This window comes from Leguminivora glycinivorella, chromosome 21 (assembly GCF_023078275.1).
Source record: "Leguminivora glycinivorella isolate SPB_JAAS2020 chromosome 21, LegGlyc_1.1, whole genome shotgun sequence".
Lineage (NCBI taxonomy): Eukaryota > Metazoa > Arthropoda > Insecta > Lepidoptera > Tortricidae > Leguminivora > Leguminivora glycinivorella.
In genome coordinates, this window is record NC_062991.1 from 7932900 (window position 1) to 7946797 (window position 13898).

The 13898-nt window shown below is 38.0% G+C and overlaps 1 protein-coding gene across 2 annotated transcripts in view; it reads left to right on the forward strand.

Moving 5' to 3' along the window:
* The window catches only part of LOC125237578 (plastin-2), an 82121-nt gene that overhangs the window by 12246 nt on the left and 55977 nt on the right, over positions 1-13898 (forward strand). The window lies entirely within an intron of this gene.

A 13898-nucleotide genomic window follows, 5' to 3' on the forward strand; every position in this document is an offset into this window, starting at 1 on the left:
ATTTCATAGATGAACTACACTCGGGTGCAAAGAAATCGGACCACCCCAGCATTTTTACATTTTTTCCATTACTGTAAAAAGTGTAAGTCCTACCTCAAAAAATTTAATACCACGTGATAGGTAATTTTCTGCCCTATCAAATGACACCAACAGTTTGTGGTGGGGGTGAATATTGGGTAAAATGTGGGCGGGGAAATCACCGCCCTCCAATTGAGCACTTGCCATTGTTCATAAAACCCGTAATAACCATTGTTTATACATCCTCCGTAATTGATACGTCTTCCTGAACACTGGTCTCATCAAATTGACCTGAAAAACTGAGAAAAAAATGGTTATCACTGAGACTGAAGCTGGTCAAGCAGTTGCCCTGTTGCAAAGTGGGCTTAGTCAGCGTGAAGTGGCTCGCTAACTGAATTTATGGAAGTCTTCAGGTCAACGTGTGTGTCACGAGATTTCAAAAGGACCATAGGCTCTCCAGAAGACCCGAAACAGGCAAAACTCGCTGTACTTCAGAGAGAGATGACCCATTTATCGTTGTTACCTCTCTAAGAAATTGTCGACTGAACGCTGTTCAGGTCCAGCAAAAGCTTTAAGAGACCAGCACTGTTTATGTCAGCCGATGGACTGTTAGAAGACGACTAAAAGAAAAGAAATTGACAGCACACAGACCCGCAAATGGCCGAAAACTCCCCACAGACCACCGAATTGCACGACGCGTATTCGCTCAGGAACATGAAGGTTGGACGCTCCAGCAATGGAGGACCGTACTTTGTTCCGACGAGTGCAGGATAACTTTATTCGGTAATGATGGACGGGCACAAGTCTACCGAAGGCCTGGAGAGCTGTTTTCTCAATGCTGAATCGAGGAACTTGTTGTCTATGGTGGAGGATCAATAATGGTCTGGGGAGGCATTTCCTTGGAAGCGAAGACGGACATTGTTTTTATCACAGGCCAGGTACCATGCCGAATCCGGGTGGTTTGACTGCTCGTCGGTACATTGAGGAAGTCCTAGATGGACACGTGGTCCCATTCGCGGGTTCATCAGCGACAAGTTTATCCTGATGCAAGATAACGCTCGACCTCATACGGCCCGGATCACTAAGGAGTACCCGGAGGAGGTCGGCATAGGGGTTATGGATTGTCCAGCACGAAGTCCAGACCTGAACCAGTTCGAACACCTATGGGACAAACTGAAAAGAAGAGACCAGGCCAGATTTCCCGCCCCTGAAACCTTAGTGGAGCTGCGGTATGCAATTGAAGAAGAATGGGCGGGCTTCTCTCAAGAAGTCGAGGTAAAATTGATAAGGTCAATGAAAAACCGCATGATTGCTTATCATAGGGCTAGAGGAGGCAATACACATTACTGAAAAGCTGAAAATTGTTTTCATTTTTCCTGATTTTCCATGGAACCACAATTTTCCCGTTAGGCATACGGTTTACTCCATGTACGCATTTTTAGGGCAGCAACGTTCGAAGCCCTGAAAAACTGAAAGTGTTGGACGGAAACTTTTGAAAAGCATATGAATTTGTAGAGGAAAACCTTAGGTTTCATTTGGTATATAACACATCGCGATCTTGCTTACAGTTTTTACAGAAATTGAAGAAATGTTAAAAATGCAGGGGTGGTCCGATTTCTTTGCACCCGAGTGTATGTTGGGTAGAGTGTAGAGTAGCGCTACCTTGGTCGACTTGCAGAAAATGGCCTATACGTACGTAGAGTATTTAACAGTACGTATGTAGGAAGACTGACTTGACGTTTAGTGTATACCAGCTAGTCTGGCTGAAAGGTTTCAGCGGTTCTGAGGAAACCTGCCGAATCATACGTTAGGTCAAATCATACTCAACAGAGTCATTACGTCGTCACGCCCTTTAATGTTTTTTTTTATTTATATCGCTAAATATATTCTTACTTTGTATTTTCGGTTATTTGAAGGTCACCTTAAATTGGTTCAGGCGAGTGATAGTAATTGGAATCTCCCGACCAACTCGATAGTGAGAGCAGTTAATCGAAAACAAACCGCGCGTATCGAAATAAAACTCAATTCATTAAAATCGGGCGAAAATTACACTCGATAAATTATCGAACTCGAACTGAACTAAAATAGAACGTAATTTAATAATTTTGTTGCGACATAATTGAGATATATGAGTAAACGTTAATTAATAGCTACTGGTTTATTGAAATATGAGAGCCGTATAATTATAATCATAACTCGTAAAATGAAACTATTTGATGTAAATCCGATAGTATTAAATTGAGAAACGTTTAGCTACTAACAAAGTATGACATTTTAAGGTAATGCTTTTCGATAAATTAATAAATTATCTATTATTTATTTAGAGATAATCGTAAGATAAATGCCATTAGATATTTGTAACGACTAATAGTTATGAGTCATTAGGAAATTTAATTAAAATGACCTGATCGTATCCACGTAGGTTTAAGGGCGGTAGGTACTTGAACGGTTTGTTAACCCTTTGAGCGTTCTGAGCGTCATCTGTCTTTTTCACCTTATTACAATGCAATAAGGTGAAAAATGTATACCCTTTGTAGTCGAAAAAATGAACAGGCATATATCTCTATATACAATATCTAAGACAATATCCCTAGCAAAGTTAGCCAATGTAAACTGTAGGTACTGCTCGCCTAGCCTAGACAAAGTGACGATCGCTGACGCGCGCTACGGAGCGTCAGCAATCGAAACGCAACTGACACTGTCCCATTGATGTGGAAGAGTGATAAAGAGACAAAAAGCGATTCGTTGTCGAAGCTATACCTATTGTGATCTTGGATACTCACAGGCTGGCAATGTTGGACGTTTATTACGCGTCATATTATTGACGCCTTTCCACGACAATGTTATGGGATCTTGGCGTTTCATATGTTAGAAAAAAATTCAAGCCCATTTTTGCATTATTAATGAACAGGGTTATAGATAGCAATCCATAGATATAGTAACACGTGTTCATGCAATTTGGGGTCCTAATGCGTGGCAAGGGATAGTAAAGGGGTAGAATAATCAATATTAGAACACTGTCTAGCCAAAACTGCAGTGGAATGGCATAAATTTAAAGTTTTAACGATTTAACTTCACGTCAACATAGCGAAAAGTGAAAAGTTTTTGAGCGTGCTGGCTTTATAAAAAGTATGTCTTATATACCCCTATTGCTTATGTAACAAAACAAAAGAAAACTAAAATACTTACCTCACCGTTGATTATGTTAAATACTTTTTTTATTAGTCTTAGGGTCACCGCACCGTTAATTATTACAACTTTTTTTCCATACAGTCTTCGCGATTAGTTACATTGAACCCACAACGATATCATGCCGCGTTTAAAATGTTTTTCAAAGATTGAATCAAACTTACACAGACAAATTCAAATAGATATAAAAGTATAAAGCATCATTAGAGTGTCCATCAAAAGCATAACAAATACCGCCTCCTATTATGGCCAGGACACAAAATGGTCAGGCAGCCTTAAGCCGACCAAATCCTTTAATACGGCTTTACAACGGTCCAAGTACTAGGCTCGCATAGCTTCGAAGATACGCACACAGCCTCTCTGACGCACACAAAGAATTCAGTTTACTTATTTATTAAATACTATGTAATGACAGTACTTGCCTAGCTAGTATAACTTGACCGTGACGCTTGAAAACTACACATATGTCGAGATATAACATTTATACTGGTTTTTCTTGGAAGCTATGAGATTAGTGTTGTGAATGAGTTGGGTTTTGTTCGTTTTGCTTAGGTCAACAGTCTGTGAGTCACTGCGCATTAAGGTGAGAGGGCCAATACCGCCTTGTACCAAAAAAGTATAACACTACAGAGTTTTCCACACACATACGCTCTTTTAGATGTAACAAGCAGCATTGTGAAGTGACGAGGCACTGCTGTTTCATTCTAAAACGTAGTAAGTGTCTTTAAAATTCCTTTATTCTTAGAACGTTTGTGGTTAAGACGGTCGAATGTTAGTAATATACGTTGTTTGTTATGATAACGTGGATGATCGAATATACAGAGGTTCACCAGCTTTTCGTCGAGTGTTGGAGTACTTGGGGTGAATCATACCTCATCAGTATTCTGGTACGAGTAAATAATCATCTCAGTACTGTACAAGAATAATCGAATGATGAGCCCTTAAATCTACGATTGTCTTAGAAAAGAACCTTTGAACGGGCCTCAATATATGTGACGTTATCTGGGTAAAGGGACCTTATTGTTGATGGCGCTTACATCCCCCGGCGTCGTATTTGTACACGAACTTTGATAATAAGGTCCATTTACCCAGATAACGTCACTGTCGAATTCTAGTCAAATGTTTGCTTATTAACTTTCAATGTGTTCTTACTTCTTAGTGTCCTTACATTACGGTATAAAAGTGGGATGGTTTGCTTAGAAACGACCCATATACTCATCATCAAAAAAGGCAACATTCAAATCTTTTATTGCCCACCTAACATCCATTAGAATTCGGTTACTTTTTCTATCAAATGGAAGATTAAACTGTTGAAATGAAACGCGACGACCACAACGTTTTAGCGTCAACCACAAAAATCGCGTGAAAGCACTTTAATCTGACTTTTAGTCATTAGTCAAGTTGGTTCTTAGATACAGCTATTTTTATACTTTTAAGTCTCACCTCACTGACCTCGATTTTTTCTATTCATTTAGACTTTTTGCTGCACAAGTAAAATATCTAAGTCACTAAGCATTCTAGGAATATCTCCAATCTACCAATATCGCCAAGTAAAGATGTAGATGTCGTTTAAAAGGCATTTGAGACTTATTTAACTATATAAGCCTTTGGTAAACTTTACTTAAATAGTTTAAGTACAACTAATGGTTTGTTCTAGAAACAAATCTGTATAAATACGTACTTCGGTTATCTTAATAATCGTTTAGTTTCAGTAAATTTGTGTACAATATTTTGGTTTAAGTTTGATTTATTACTCCTCTCTCAAGCGACCAATTTCTGTAATAACACAAGCGAAAGGGACAAACGAGGGTATTTCATCAGCATAAACAATTACCACTCATCACTCTAACTAGTTTTTAACCTCCGACGCAAAAACGAAGGGGTGTTATAAGTTTGACGTGTCTGTCTGTCTGTCTGTCTGTCCGTCTGTCTGTCTGTCTGTCTGTCTGTCTGTCTGTCTGTCTGTGTGTGTGTCTGTCTGTGGCATCGTAGCTCCCGAACGGATGAACCGATTTTGATTTAGTTTTTTTTGTCTGAAAGCTGAGTTAGTCGGGAGTGTTTTTAGCCATGTTTCATGAAAATCGGTCCACTATGTCACGGTCGGGGGTTTTTTCAAAATTTTAATTTTGTGGTTAGGTTATATCTAAATTGATATTCGGTTTAAGTCCAAAAAAAAGTCTTTTTTGTCTAAGAACATCGAACGTCAGCGTAAGAGCCGCCATAATCTTTTACCTATTAATCCTTATCAGAACTCCTTATCCAACCCAGTTCCGGTCTTTTCCCGAACCCGACCTGCATACCTTTCTTCAAACGCAATATCCTTCCAACCACAGGAACATCAGCTAACTTAAAAAAAGCATAAGTGCAAAGAATATTAACACAACATCAAAGGGTTCTAAAATACTTGTCGCTTACGTCGTTATTACCAATGTGCCACTACAAGTATGATGTTTCACGACGTAAGCGCCACAGGCCCTAGAGATCCTTTTTTTAGTACATTGAAAACACACAATGTGCGGTGTTTGTGAGTCGCACGCGCACGATTTCCGCGACGCTGGAGTGCCTTGACACGTGCTTGAAATTCGATAGCACATAACATTGGAATTCATAATAGTAACCACACCACGCAAAGCGTATGACCTAAGAAAATAGTCGCTGACTATTTATCAACCTGTAGAACGTTCTCGGTTTTGCGAAGCCATTCTTAGACCAGGAAGAGGTACATCTTTTAAAGTCTTTAAACCAACGAATTTAAAAATAAATGTAAAATCACATGAATGCTGCAAGCAATGCATTCTTCAGTCACATAGTGCGATAGAAGAGCTAGTTGAATGTCTAAAAATATGAACATATTGAATTCACTGAAAGTCTGAACTCCATTGTCTAAAGGATATTATGGGTATATATTTAGATGGTAATGTAGCTCAATAATCGTCCTACTTCCCATCCGACTTTCTTGAACTGTCCTCTACTAACATATGTCCAGCTATGACAGTTGCGTTGCCCTGAATCAATAGAAAAAATAGTAATAATAATTCAAAATCAAAATCAAAAATCAAAATCAAAATAATTTATTCAGCAAATAGGCCTCAGGGGCACTTTTACACGTCACATGTACATAGGTATTTAAAAAAATATTTAAAATTGAGTTGAAATTACAATTGATACTATTATATACTAATTCTAAGTTCTAACTAAAGTTAACTCTATACAATTAATTAGAGATGTAGAAGGTCTCTAAATGTCGAATTACAACCAAGAACTACACTAAATTTTAATATAAAAAGTACAAATACAAAAAAAAAAGTCTAAAATTACTTTAGAGGTGCAAATGACTCTAAATGTCACAACTAAAAATAAAATGTATATCTACTTAATCTAATTCTCCTTAGAGATGTATATGGTCTCCATGAGTCAAAATCATATATTTAAAATATTCACTAAAAGAAAGGAAACAAACGACAACCGAACAAAGTGTCCTAATTTAATAAAAATTAGAATTAAAGTTACTAAGTTATAACAGCCCCAGTAAGCTTAAACAGACCGGTCTTCACAGACGGCACCCGTTCACGAGTATGACGCATATCTCAGCCATCGCCTCCCTCAACCTTTATTCTTTATTTGATACTCTTTAAGCATTTCTTTCTAACAGTTCCACTTTCGGAGCCCAGGGTCATCCATCAGATTAGATTTTCCAAGACGTGGTGCTCTAAACAACTGCTTATTTTCTTTTAGTCTGGTACAGAACCACTTGATTCAAGATCTTGATTTTCGCCACATAATTAACTTTTCTCGCGATGAATATTCTCAAGATAAGCGCATGAGAATACTCTCCCCTCGCGCATATAATTTGACAGCAATGCAAAATGCCCGTCATAAATAACTTTCTTATCTGTCCGTCCGTCCGTGGCGCGCGCGCACGCCTCATTAATCGGGCGACTTGTATGGATCTCATTAATTAAGATAAACATAGGTTGGGATGAGGATTCAAAGTGACCGCTGTTCTTCGGGGAAGCCGATGGTTACATAATTAGAGTGATTGGGTCTATTACTTTGTAATCTATTGATGATGGCAAAACACCCCGAGTATTTTAAATTTTAAGACCTCATGGATGACGGAGGGACGCGAAAGACTAGCTTTTACAGAAATACTTAGAATTTCCCGAATTGTAGATTATGGAGATGATCTCCTCTACAAATTTCTGAATCGGCTCTGATTTTTTAGACTGCATTTTTGGAATTTATTGAAAATTTCTTAGTCACGTGAAGCCGTTTGCAAATGTTTGCGATTCACTGTTTACATAAAATCCCCACTTTATTCGAAATTGTGAGATATTCATATACAGCTAACGAAGTTCGTGACGTCACGATCACGATGCATAAGCAATTAAAATCATTCCGTTATTCTCTCAATATCCATTGGATACATGAAGAATATTGTCAAGCGAATTTACTCTTGAACAAACCATGCATATTAGTCATTCAATCGTGAGACCTTGGGGACCTCATGTCGCCATGTCACGATCGCATAAAGTCCGATCCCAAGTGTCTGATGACTCACAGCGGTTTCCTAACAATAGTTGCTCTTTATCAAGAAACTGAGCTATATAGATAGCTTAACTATCTATTGCGTCTAAGCTAAAAGATATAATTATTAGACTGGCCTAAATATTTGTCAGGACCGCGTAGCCATCAATTATTCATGTCAAGTTCCTAACCAATCAATCCAAAGTGACCCCAAGATCTCAGAAGGTCTACTGGCCAAAGAAAACAGACATTACACACATTATTACATTGTGTATGTGTGTTGGAAATTACAATAATTGTGTTTTTTTTTATTTCCGCTACCCAAAGGTTGTCTGGTAGAGATCGCTCTTTAGCGATAAGACCGCCTGTTGTCTGCCTCTATTTATAATCATTTGTTTTGTCTCCACTGTATCTTTTGCTGAGGTGTGCCAATAAAGAGTAGTCTATCTATCTATTACAAATCTGTATAATCATGTGTACTGATGGTAATTGAAACAATTAATTACCATTCGTATTTTAGTTTCCAATATGTATCACTCACTGCCTTTATCCGATTCGGAATCAACCTCAGTTTCATCTTCTCTTCTCTTTTCCCGAAACTGTCCATTTCCCTTTATTTCTCCCTCTATCGCATTTTCATATTAGTACAATGAAGAGGCAGATATCAAAATTCTTCTTTGTATTGTCTCGGTACTGGAATGTATGAAAGCTTATTATAATTGTGGAACTCTCGAATTTTACCTGTATTGGATTATCTGGTTGACAAATTGCCTTCATTATTTTTATTTATTTTCATAATTTGACCTCAAGTTAAGTACCCACTTTGTCCAGCAACAGACAAATACCTATTATTCTGAAAGATACATGGTTAGAGATACTGTTTAACATCACTTTGACATACATACATCCCATGGTCCCATATTGCATACATCCGTTTCTCTTCCACTAAACGAGTTATCGTATTTCCATACAATGATTGAGCGTGTACTCGGTACTACGATGCTATTAATAATTTCAATGTTATCGTGGCATCCCGTTCCGTTCAGTGTGTAACGGTTTACGACATGCATTGATAAGGGTATTTTTCTATATTGGAAGATCTATAACTCTCTCCTGACAAATATCAAAGAATCGTCCCACAAACTAAGGCTGTATTTATTTTGGTCACGCCTATTTAGTAGGTAGCTTTATGGTTATTGTCAGATTTTTGCCGAGTTACAAAGAAATTAAAATATTTGGATCCCTCTTCTGCAGTTTATGTTACATGGGTGGTAAAATTTCCTGTGTAATTTAATCCGGTAATCAAAATTATTCGCTCGCTATTTACATCTTGTGTATTTTCTTCCCGATCTTATTGAAAACGCGTAAGAATCGACAAATGATAACTCTTGTCTCACCATCTCTTACCAGTCAAAAGATGCCTATTACTGGACTATTTCTTCAGTATCTTCACACACGTTTCTTATAGTCCTCATTTGTAACAGTCGCCCCAGCCATTTTTCGCTAGTGACGTCAGGTCGAGTAGTTATCTGACTCCAGCAAGAATTATACGCTGATATCCACACCCTCGCATTTAAAATCTACAAAACTCAATAAATCAGTTCACTGTCGTCTGTAGACCAACCAACTGTAACAAATCTAAGTAAAAGCAGTCTGAGTATTAAAGAACACAGATCCGGGTGCTTAGGCCAAGTTGCGAACGTTTTTTGCTAACATTACTCCGCAATCGACAAGATCAGCTGTCGATATGGAAAGAGTATCTTTCGTTACAATTTCATTTGTGTTATACTGTCACGACTACTATTAGTTTTTGTTTGTGGATCAATAGCTTTTGTTTTTATGATTTTTGTGTCTTGTGTTTATTACATACAGCCTCAATTCCCATGTGGGGTAGGCAGAGCACGAGACTCTGCTCAAGTATCAGTGCGACTCTTAGCAATTAAGTGGGTGAAAGAAAACTAAATTGTGACATTGCAGTGATAGGTTGCCACTGCCAGCCTCGCGCTGCGCTATAATTGAGCACATATCCCACAGTCGACTTCTACGACACCCACGGGAGGAAAGGGGATGGTGAAATTCTCAACTCATCACCACACAAGCACACAAGGACAAGGACTCTTTAATACTGTGTGTTAATCAGATATAACTGTCTGTGTTTAAGTTTTTAAACACAGACATTTGAGTAAGGTCCATTCATATTCCTGCTACGCGTCAAAGAGTACACAGACTGTAAATATTCGCGTTTAATATATTATTTTATGTGCTATGGAGGAATGTTACTACAGCATGGTTCACATATCGCGTGATGTGGTCATTTAACTGTAATAGGAATCATTTACGCCTAGGTTCTCAGTATTAATTGTTAAATCATTCCCTCTTCCATTTCCGCTGTAAATGCTGTTTTATTACTAATTAATCTAATTATGGTTAATTTGTAATAATAATTAGTCGTAAACTGCAATATCTTTTTAATGAGATTTTTTAAAATTATTTTTACAAAGATAAGACCTAATTTCGTTAAGAGGGCATTCAATGAAAACTAAAAGACTTATTAAGTTCAGGATTCGATTAGGACATCTTCTTAACTTACATGTTGTGAGACTGGATTTTTAAAAACTAACTCACTTAATTAATTATGATTTTTTTTCTGGTGCATGTTTAGGGAAACCCGCGAAAAGTGCTGACTTAGTCCGTCTAATTTGTAAAATTTGGATAGTTTTGAATGCTTCAAGTGGTAAATTTGTATTATGTATATCCTGTACTACAATCTTCTGAGACTACTTCTTTGTTATAAGGCTTTAGAATAGAGTAAATGAGGATATGATGAATCCAATTTGTTTCAGAAATCACCTCAGAATAAGTGTCAATTTCTTCGAAAACTTACGTGCTTTTGAAGTAGTTTTAATATAAAAATAATCTGCAACGCTTACTCAAACAGATTTTATACAAAAGTTTTCTATTAATTGCAATTTAATATTTTTGACGATTTTTTAAAAATGCCTCCTTATTACCGGTTACGCGCGCTTGCGATGTCAGTACCGCGGCAGAGCTTGTAGAGGCAGGACGTATGTTAGTCCGCTCCGCACGCGGCTCGACGATCGCGAAGTTATTTTGTCATTGTGTGCGGCACGCGGCACCCGCCGTGTCCAAAACCGCACTTGTGTGCGTGTTTGGCTGTACTGTTGCATGTATACTGCGACCGAAAACTTTGATCCTTGGGTTGACGACTTTGGTAACTAACTAATTAACTTGACTAATAGTTTTAGTAAGTATTATTTATTATTGAATATCATTTTAGGTTACTGACTCGTCTCAACAAAATCTTTCACAATAGATGGTACTCAGGATCTGATGATGAAGTCAGATGGTAGTCATGAGTTCTCATCAACCAGGTCTTGAAACCATTTCGTGTTTGGGCTCATTTGATTCCCCTCAACAAGATCTTTGACAAGAGGTGATGGTACCCAGGATCTGATGATGAAGCCGGATGGTAGTCATGAGTTCTCATCAACCAGGTCTTGAAACCATTTCGTGTTTGGGCTCGTTTGATTTGCCTCAACAAGATCTTTGACAAGAGGTGATGGTACCCAGGATCTCATGATGAAGCCGGAAGGTAGTCATGAGTTCTCATCAACCAGGTCTTGAAACCATTTCGTGTTTGGGCTCGTTTGGTTCGTCTCAACAAGATCTTTGACAAGAGATGGTACCCAGGATCTGATGATGAAGCTGGAAGGTAGTCAAGAGAATTCATCAACCAGGTCTTGAAACCACTCCGGTAGATGTGGAAACACATAGATGTGGACCTTCCTGTGCTCCATGCAATTAAAACAACATAATATTTAAAAACCGGCCGAGAGCGTGTCGGGTCACGCTCAGTGCCTACACTGAGCGTGGCCCGACACGCTCTCGGCCGGTAAATAGCCGCTCGGCTCTTCCGTAGTTTTCCATATTTTTCAAAAACTACAGAACCTATCAAGTTCAAAACAGTTTTCCTAGAAAGTGTATAAAGTTCTACTTTTGTGATTTTTAAATATTTTTTAAATATATGGTTAAAAAGTTAGAGGGGGACACACACACTTTTTTTTCCTTTAGGAGCGATTATTCCCGAAAATATTAATATTATCAAAAAACGATTTCAGTAATTCATTTTTAAATACCTATCCAACAATAAATCATAGGTTAGGGTTGAAATGAAAAAAAAAATCACTCCCTACTTTACTTGTAGGGGGGGTACCTAATAAAACATTTTTTTCACTTTTTATTTTTGCACTTTGTCGGCGTGACTGATATTCATATTGGTACCAAATTTCAGCTCTCTAGTTCTAACGGTCACTGAGATTATCCGCGAACGGACGGACGGACGGAGGGACAGACAGACAAACATGGCGAAACTATAAGGGTTCCTAGTTGACTACGAAACCCTAAAAACACATTTTAAATATAAACAAAAACTACTTAAAATTAAAGAAAACCGATCTTAGTTCCATTATATACAGAGTGGGGCCTGTAACAAAGGCGAAGAATTGAACTGTAGGCTATTCTCCTTATACTGATCAACATTTATTCAGTGACTTTTAAAAATTATGAAGTCTTTAAATTTTTAATTTTTCATACAAAATAAATATTAGCTTCAATGTACGCCATTATTGTTGTCATTGACGTTGTCTGTCACACTTTAGACTTAACAGAATTCGCAATACATTACCTCTTAGAAAAAACTTTCAAGGGTGATAAAAATCAAAATACAAGTTATTTTTAAAAGTCGCCGAACAAATGTTGATCAGTATAAGGAGAATAGCCTAGAGTTCAATTCTTCGCCTTTGTTACAGGCCCCACTCTGTATATGTACCTAGAAAACATCATCATCTTCCTTGCGTTATCCCGGCATTTGCCACGGCTCATGGGAGCCTGCGGTCCACTTTGACAACTAATCCCAAGATTTGGCGTAGGCACTAGTTTTTACGAAAGCGACTGCCATCTGACCTTTCAACCCAAAGGGTAAACTAGACCTTATTGGAATAAGTCCGGTTTCCTCACGATGTTTTCCTTCACCGAAAAGAACCTAAAAAACATATCATATACAAAATGAAATAAAACTAAGAAAACGGATTATATTCATTATACGCGATATAATCTGATTCCATAAATTTATTTCATGAGTAACTATCGCGGTGACAGAAGACAATATTATATACACAATTTATTATATTATAAAAGTTTTTTAATTTATTTCTTCCGAGGCTACACACGTTTTAATAAAAAAACTGTGATAAGTTTAATAATTAAACTAAAAGGTCAAGTATTTATGCACGAAATCATGTATGCAAATATGTAATATATATGGTGGTGTTTTTACGCAAGTATCAATAATGGTTAGTCCGCAACGCTACTGACGGCGTGGCGGTACCGACCATGAATGCTATCCCTTTCGCTCTAGCCGCACGTAAGGTTGGTTCGAAGAGGATCGCACGCTATGTCTGTACCGCAGGCTACAATCGTTATGCTTCTGGTTATAGTGTGCGTCTGCACACAGGCGCACGCCAGCGCCGCCGGCGTCGAAATGCGAGCAAGCAGATTTTTTGAAAGCGCTCTTAAATGAACATTATGAAAAAACTGAAGTAATCCTAATAAGCCCTATTAGGGTTAGTTCGTCTAATCCTAATAAGCTCTATTAGGGTTAGTTCTCGGTACATAGTTTCTTGGTTGGAACTGTTAAAAGGTCTAATAGGAGTCGCTTTCGTAAAATAATAGTTCTACGCCTAATCTCGAGATTCGTTTCCAAAGCGGACTCTCAAGAGCTAGGATAACAATAACACTACGAAGAAGAGAGACCTAATATCTATATACATTACATTTAATATTTAATAACCGCAGAGGAGCTCTTTAAGCCAACACATTGTTATTCCTTTATCGAAACAACTATATCCTATTCCTCCTTGCGTTATCCCTGCATTTGCCAGGCTCATGGGAACCTGGGGTCCGCTTTGACAAATCGAAACCACTATATATTGCGGGAAAATCCCAGACAAGGGATGATCCTGCTAAGATCTCTGTCCAGCCCCAGTTTTAATCAAAGCCACAAAGAAATCCATTAAAATCACCGTAAACCAACGCCCCCGATCAAAGTTACAGACGGCACTAAACCGATTACCATTCGTGATCTG